Source organism: Phascolarctos cinereus, unplaced genomic scaffold (genome assembly GCF_003287225.1).
Source record: "Phascolarctos cinereus isolate Bilbo 61053 unplaced genomic scaffold, phaCin_HiC Scaffold_9;HRSCAF=440, whole genome shotgun sequence".
NCBI lineage: Eukaryota > Metazoa > Chordata > Mammalia > Diprotodontia > Phascolarctidae > Phascolarctos > Phascolarctos cinereus.
The window spans coordinates 217,543,819-217,552,359 of NW_027556402.1; positions in this window are offsets into that span (position 1 = coordinate 217,543,819).

Genomic DNA, 8,541 nt, shown 5'->3' on the forward strand with positions numbered 1-8,541 from the left:
AGGCAAGGTAGAGGAAAGGAGATACCTTCATACTTGCATGCACTCATACACCTTTCATACCTGTACGTCCTCATTTTTCACAGAACGCCCCGCCTGAAACACAGTAAAAACACCTGAATGATTCAAGGATGTGCATCATCTGTGCATTAACATGTAGGCATCTAGGACCTCTGGAAAGAGCCCAAGAATCATAGGGCAAGGGACAAAATGATCACTAGTAGGCAGGCTGTGGGGGAAAGGCTGGGACCCATCCCCTTGACCCCAGAAGCAGTAAACAAGGATCAAAGCCAGAGAGCTCTCTTAGCAGCTAGTCTTCAGAAGGAAGCAGCTAGGTGCTGTGGTGATTGAAACATTACGACTTTCTGGGTTCAAATCCTGATTCATACATTCACCATCAATGGGACCACGTCACTTCTTGGGGCCTCAGTGTCCTCGTCTATAAAAGGCAAGGGTTGAGCTCGGTGGCCTCCAAAATCCCTTCCATTCTTTTCTAAACCCATAATCCTAAGGCTTCGTTGGCTTTTATTTGGGGCGAGGGAGGTGGGTTTGGGGAAGGGTACTTTCAGGATCTCTTCTTTCTCATCTGGGCCCAAGGCCTTAACAATCTCTCTTATTCTCATCCCTATCCATCCCTTGGCCTACTCTCTCTGCACCTACTCATCTATCAGCTTTTTCCTTTGTGTCCTCACAAATGTCTGTTTCATTTCTGTGTGCAAACTCTCCTAGCCTTCTATGTTTCCACCACTGTTATTTCCACCTCCTCATCATGATTGCCTTTCCCTTGATGATATCACTTCCAGTGGAAGTCATACTTTCTCCAGCTTCCTGGATTTACAGCAGGCAGAGGAAGAATTTTTAAAATTTATTTTTAGTTTTCAATACTCACTTCCATAAGCTTTTGAGTTTAAATGTTTTCCCCCTCCCTCCCCATCTCCCTACCCAAGATGGCACACAATCTGATATAGGCTCCACATACACATTCCAGAGGAAGAATCTGTCTACTCCTTGTTGTTCATTGCCAGTTCCATACCACAGCTCCACGACCATCACTCAACAGCCTCATTTTTTCATTAATACATATGCACTTATACCACACTCTCCCACATCCTCATTGCTATGGTCTAACAAGCTTCCATATTTACCCACATCTTCCTTGATGATCTCAGGACTTGGCTCACAATCCTCCTTTTTACTTTATCCCTTGCTATCATCAATACTGACTTCAACAATCACACTAAATATCCGAGGTGGTCTGGGAAGATGATGGGATAGGTTAGAAATTTTCAGGCTCTCCAGATTTCCTCCACAAAAAAGACAGAAAGACCATCTACCTTGACCATCAATATCCTCTGCACATTAGCTATCATGCTTACTGCTTACTTACTTATTACCATGTGACTCTGGACAAATCACTCAACTCTCTGTGCCTCAGTTTCCTCATTTCTAAAATGTGTGTGTGTGTGTGTGTGTGTGTGTGTGTATGTGTGTGTGATGGATTAGATAAACCTTAAGGCCTCTTCCACTTCTAAACATATGATTCTATGATATCTTCTCCACTCTTGTCTTTTCACCAGCACAGGCATATCTTGGACTACATTATCTCTTACAGTTATTCTAGATGATAGATAGGTAGACAGATGATGACAGATAGACAGCATTTATTATTCACTTATTGTGTGCCAGGTACTGGGCTAAGCACTAGGGACACAAATACAAGCAAAGTAGACAGTCCCTGTCTCAAGAAGCTTATATACTAATGAAGGAAGACAACACAAAAAGAGCCCATGGAAAGAAGGAAGGAGAGGTGGACACCAGTCAAGGAAGGAGCGGAGATGCCCGCCAGTTGCATGGAGGCATCACATGAAACTCATCGACAGTACCTGGCATCCTAGGGGCATAGTCTTAACTATCTAGTTGGGGTTGGGGACGAGGGGAGATGGGGAAGATAGCTGGAGTGCAAGAACCATAATGTAGATATGACTTGAGTGGATCTATGGCCAATATCTCCAACTTTAGTTCCTATCTTCCGATAAATGCCTAACCTTATTAGGAGGAAGTTTCTTCTAGTTATCATCTTCTTTGCCCCCATTATAACTTCCAGCCCTCAGTCCCCACGTTATGCTCCCAGATCACTGTCGCCTTCTAGCCTTGTCTTCCTAACCATTTCAAGTTCTCCCTGTCTCTTATTCTAGAATCCTTTGTCTCTTATCCTTCAGCCAAGTATGATATACTAATTTGCCATCCTGAATTGATTACTTCCATCATGCACTTTCTATGTCACTCGGTTTTTACAAATTCATGTTATCTAATCTCATCTGATCCTTCTCTGCTTCTCAGAAATCCTTTTCTTCATCTCCAGTTCACTCCATTTTTCATTCCCCAAAGAGGCTGTTCTGATCTTTTTGTTTTCACTTTGCCAAATCCAAATCCCACTTTTCTTACCATCTGAATTCAAGGCCATTTGATAAGGGCACTCTCAATTTCCTCCCTCCCTCCTTATCTCAAAATTGATCTTTTCTGAAGAAGAGATGACTTTCCTCCTTTCCAAAGCTAACACCAACCTCCACTTTCTCCACCTAAAATTCTTTTTCTGTCATGTATGCTCAGCCTCTCTCTTCACTGTCTCCTTCACCCATCTGCCTACAATGTCCAGTTCTTCCTCAATCCTTTAGGGAAAAAAAGAAAAGAAAACCTTCTTCCAAACCCCCAATTCCTCAAACTACCTTTTTGTCTATTTTGCCTTTCCCTGTCAAACTTCTGGGGCAGGGGTGGGGTAGGAATCGGGGTGGGGAGGTGGTTGATATTTGCTCCCTTCACTTCTTCACTATCCATTCATTAACGCTTTGCGTCCTCATCACACTGACATCTGTTTTCCTAAATCCAGTGGACTTTTATTTATCCTCATCCTCCGTGGCCTCTCTCTAGCATTTGACACTGTTGCTATTCTCCCCATCAACCAGCTTTGAAATCCCAGAATTATCTTTTTGATTCCTTCTTCATCATTACCTATATCTGTCTGACTGCAAGACTTTCACAATACTTCTGGCCTACACACACTCCCATCTATTTCTACCTCCAGTCTCCTAATTTAGGTACTCAGCAAATTTTGCCTGAACTACTTAGTATCCTCATAACTAGGTACCCAACCGCCAGTCTTTCTCTGCCACAATTCATCTTGCATGCCACTATCAAATGAATCTTCCTAATGAACAAAGGACCAGAGGGGGCTAAGAATCCCAAAATTTTTTAAAAACCATTTCTAAACATTCACTTAGTTATTATTACTCTAAATGTAAGACTATTGTGAAATGAGCAACAAGTAATGTCAATTTTGATGTTTTTGATATAAACAAAACAAAGGTAAGACAAAGGGAAATATCAGTTAAATAGTTAAATTAGTTACTAATTACTAATTAGTTACTAACTAAATTAGTTAACTAAGAAATTAAATAGAAGGATGACACTGATGCTCTCCTTGGAGAGACAAATTAAGAAGCTAGTGGGATTGGCTCTTTGAGTCAGAGACCATCTAGGTTTTGTCTTTATGCGTTCAGTTCCTGGCACACAGTAGGCCTTTAATAAATACTTATTAATTGGTGGATTAATTCATCAGTCCTTTGGAGTTGATTTTACTTAGCTGAGTTTCTTGCCAAGCTTTCTTTAAACATGTTTTCTTTCCCTGCTTTTCTCTGTTTCATGACATGATTCATGTCATGTCAAAGGCAATAGGAAATCTCTTGTTAGGGGACATTGGTCGTCTTGTATTGGAGTATTAATGATAAATATTTGTAATATGACTGCTGCGATAATGATTGCAGTTTATGTACCTCTATCTGTTGCAGAAATTTTAAGGAGAATTCTCTAAGACCCTCCAAGTTAAATCAAAAACTATTTTGATACTCAGTCACTGCAATGCAAAAGTGGGCATGGATAAGAATATTGCTAAAAATTGTGGTTCAGGAGTGAGGAATAAGAAAGGCCAAAGTTTTATAGGCTACAAAGAAACCTCACACCTCTGTAGCACTAATACTTCGTTTAAGAAAAGAATTGAGACATACTAGATACAGTCAGCATCAAATAAAACCACCAAAACCAAATTAAGATTGATTCTATTTTAATGTACAGGAAATGATTCATTATTGATGTGGGAATCATTCTTGAATCAGTCTGCATAATAATAATAACAGTGATATAGCCAACATTGACTGAGCCCTTAGAGGTCTACAAACTGCTTTATGTATAATTATCTGCTATTACTTACTCCCGCTTTATAGATAAAGAAACTGAGGCTGAGAGGATAAATGAATTACCCAGGGTCACACAGCTAGTAAGTGTCTGAGGTGGGATATGAATTCTGGCCTTCCTGATTTCCAAGTTTAATTCACTATGCCAAATGTCCAACTGCTGAACTTGTTAAGGGATCAAAATTAATATAAAACTAGAGGAAATAATAACAAAATGAAAAAAAAGATGTGGTATTGGAATGAAAACAACTCCAAAGTGACCTGTTTAAACAGTTACTGATGCTCCCAATGGGAAATGGAGAAAAGAACAACAGCACCGATTATGATGATTCTGTATAGAACTTTAACCAATGTAAATCAGTTTGCCATAATGAAGAGACTTAAGAAGTCTAAAATTTGTTTTAGTCAGAAAATACTTATCTCCTTGACAAATGAAGATGTGTGGCAGCTGGGGGGCAATACTAGATTAGAATATAAATTTAGAAACATTTAAAAACTCTTATGGAGGTAGATGGGAGCAGATTATGAGTGATATTGTTTCATGAAAGCTGCTAGGTGGTGCAGTGGGTAGAATGCCAGACCTGGAGTCAGGAAGACTCATCCTCCTGAGTTCAAATCTGGCCTCAGCTACTTACTAGTTGTGTGACCCTGGGCAAGTCATTCAACCCTGTTTGCCTTAGTTTCCTCATTTGTAAAATGAATAAGAGAAGGAAATGGCAAACCACTTTAGTATCTTTGCCAAGAAAACTCCCAATGGGTCTTGAAGAGTCAGACATGACTGAAACTACTGAACAACACAAATCATGTCATGAAACAGAGAAAAGCAGTGAAAGAAAATGCGTTTAAAGAAAGCTTGGATGGGGCAGCTAGGTGGTGCAGTGGATAGAGCCCTGAAGTCAGGAGGACCTGAGTTCAAGTCTGGCCTCAGACCAAACACTTGACACTTACTAGCTGTGTGACCCTAGGCAAGTCACTTAGCCCCAAATTGCCTAAAAACAAAAAAAAAATTTTTAAATTAAAAAAAAAATTCAAAAATTATAGAAAGCTTGGCAAGAAACCCAGCTAAGTAAAATCAACTCCAAAGGATTGATGAATTAATCAACCAATTAATAAGCATTCATTAAAGGCCTACTGTGTGCCAGGAACTGAACACATAAAGACAAAACTAAGATGGCCTCTGACCTCAAAGAGTTTACCCACCTTCCCTCATGGGAGATACAAGTTTGGAAAGAAATAAATACAGTATATGTATAAAGTCAATGCAGAGTAATATGATAGGAGGACAAGAAACAGATAACAATGGAAAAGACCGATAAAGATTTTTGAAAACAAATTCTTTTCACCATCAAAGACGTTTGGATTCTAACATTATGGTCCCCAGAGGCGCTGCCTGAAATAGTGGAAATAGCCTTGGAGAAAAAAAAAATCAGAAGGGACACTGGAGAAAAATAAAGATGAGAAAAGCAGTTGGCCCAGACAAAACATCTACAGAGGAGATAGGGGCTGGAGGTGACACAGTTTTGAAATGCTGAGGGATCAATTCTCAAAGAAAGTGGAGAATATATGAAAGGTGTGGAAGATTCTCACACTCAGCTGTTACTATCCTCTTCCCCTCAAAGGCAACTGGCACGAACACAAACAACCCCTTTTTTACCATCCATAGTTATGTTTTATGAAAATAATCTACATGTGAATTGAGGGCATCCTTGATGAGGGGCTAATCAGAAGGAATAAGTCTACATACAGGGTGTCCCAAAAGTCTTGGTTTTAATTGTTTATAACTACACTGAGACTTTTGGGACACACTGTATTTACTATCACTCAATTAATTTCAAAGAAGAAGTGAATACAAGACCCCAATGTCCGTGTTTATGGATTATTTTTATAAGCATTTCAGTACAGCAGAATGCTGTCTTACCATCCCTTCCTTCAACATGGCGTCCCATGCACATGTCAGAATTATCCAAGATTCCTCAGAAGATGTAACAACAGAGATGTTGTTCAACGACCGTCTGATTATTAATCTCAAGTAAGGCCAAAAAAGTATCTACCACTGTCATGGAAGAGATCCAGAAGAGTTGGTTTTGAAGAGGAATTCTCTATAGATAGAGACTTCCCAGTCACTGAAGATGGACAACGAAATGGGACAGAAATTGAAGAGAGTGGGCTGGGATGACTTTTGGAAATTGCAAACACTTAATAAATGTAATGATTTAAGAAACTGCAAAGCTTTCAATGACCCCCAAACTTCTCCTTGAAACAAAGGCTTATCTTTTCAAACAAAAAATGTTCTTCCTTTGAATCATGAGAGACTATAGCCTCTAAGGAGTCAAGTCTTGTCCCCCTACCCCCCACCTCCACCCCTGCCCTGAGGCAATGGAGAGACACGTGATGGCTACTGAGTAGGCTGCAATGTATTATGAATGATGAATTACAAACACTGAGAAAATTAAATTGGTTCGGTATCATTTTTATTGATCCTATTTACAATTAATTGATTTTGTCCTGTAACTGCCTAAGTCATGGTTCTTTGTCTCTAAACTTAGTTCAGAAATTCAGCTGGCTAGTAATGAGTTAAGTTTAGAAATCTAATTCTCCTACTAATCACTGTTCTGTTCTTGACTCAAGGAAATCTGCTATCCTTGAAGGATGCAGGTGGACACCAGGGAGTCCAGTCCACTATCTCTAACCTTGCAGGTGGACTCAAAAATGAACAATTTCATAGTCACAGGTGTTTAGCTACCTCTCTGAGTTAGTTAAAAGAAAATTTGTTATCCCTCATAACTTCAGCTCTTGAAAAATTACATGACATCTGTTTGCCACCTTTGAAGGCCTATAAGCTAACCTAGCACATTTCCAGTTGAGATATTGGCCATCCTTACCTATCTTTGCCCAATTAAAGGTATGTGGGGGGGTCTTATCTCCCTCTTAGGGGTCAGGGAGTCTTCTATTTCTGGTCCACTATCAATAGTCTCAGGATGCAGTTGGGTCCCATAAACCAACCGAACATTCCTGTAAGGCACAGAGGGGTGGTTGCTGGCTCCACATAAGTGTTGACCCACTCCTTTTAATATGACCAATCATGTCCTCACCCCCATGATGCTATCAACCCTATAACCAATTGTTTTCCTTATCTTTCCAGTTATGTTCTTTGTTCTGCACTTATAAAAAGGAGTTATAGCTCCTCCGCTGGGTCTTTTGGCCTAACTGAGGTAGCCATTTGATCCACTTTATGAACAGGTTCATGCCCTGCTAATAAACTGATAAAAGCTCAGAATTCTGTGCCTCAGTTTACCTTTATTAAATCCTATTGAGACCGCACAAAGCAGTGTAAAGGATGTCCGAGATAAGTATGCTTGGAAAAAGAGCTGGGCCCATCACATAGTAAAAGTGAGACAAATTGACAGCTCACATGCTGCCATGGCACTTATGTGATGCCAAGAAATGGAGTGGAAAACCCCCAGCACACTGGGGTGGATCCCTTGTGGAGGATTTACTGGAGAACACAGACAAGGAGCCCAGAGGATGAAAGAGTGTGAATAGGTTGTTAAACAAGTTAGAAGTTGGATGAGAAGGCAACAAAGATGGGAAAGTCTGGAAACTATATCATCTGAGGAATGGTTGCAATCAGGATTGCCAGGGCAAAGGCCTACACAAATCTAGACACAAACATACACATAAAAAAACAACACCCACAAGCCCATGGACCACATTCCACTTATGAGAAAGCCCATTCTGGGAGGGCTTGAGAATTCTTCCATACTTGGGAGTGACAGTCTTGTGTTAGTATTGCGGGGGGATCGGTGACCTCCTGGAGGCAGAGTGTGGTGGTGGCAGTGACTGGGTAAGTTCCTAGTATCTGGGGAGATCTAGGGGAGTGAGACAGAACCAACTAAGGTTATTGAAGGCCTTTCCTTTCTGGACATTCCCTTACAATGAATACATACACATGTTTATGAAATACATAATGTGCTAATATGTATGTACCCACATATAATATCATATATATTTGTGTGTGTGTGTGTGAACACTGCCACTGAGGATCTAACGCCACACTCTTCCCAATCCAAAGTTCTACCTTTGATTTCCGATGTGTTTGCATTAGTTGGAGGCATCTGAAAACACTCTTCTTGCCCTGGGATTGATCTGGCATCCAGGGTTATCTCCAAATCTAAGTTTCTCTTAATCACTCCCCCGAAAAAAGCATTTGAGCATGGATGACCTTCCTCTAGCACTGAGAGCTTTCCATACCCCTAGCGTGCAATGGAAAATCTTTTTTTCTGTACCATCTTTGCAC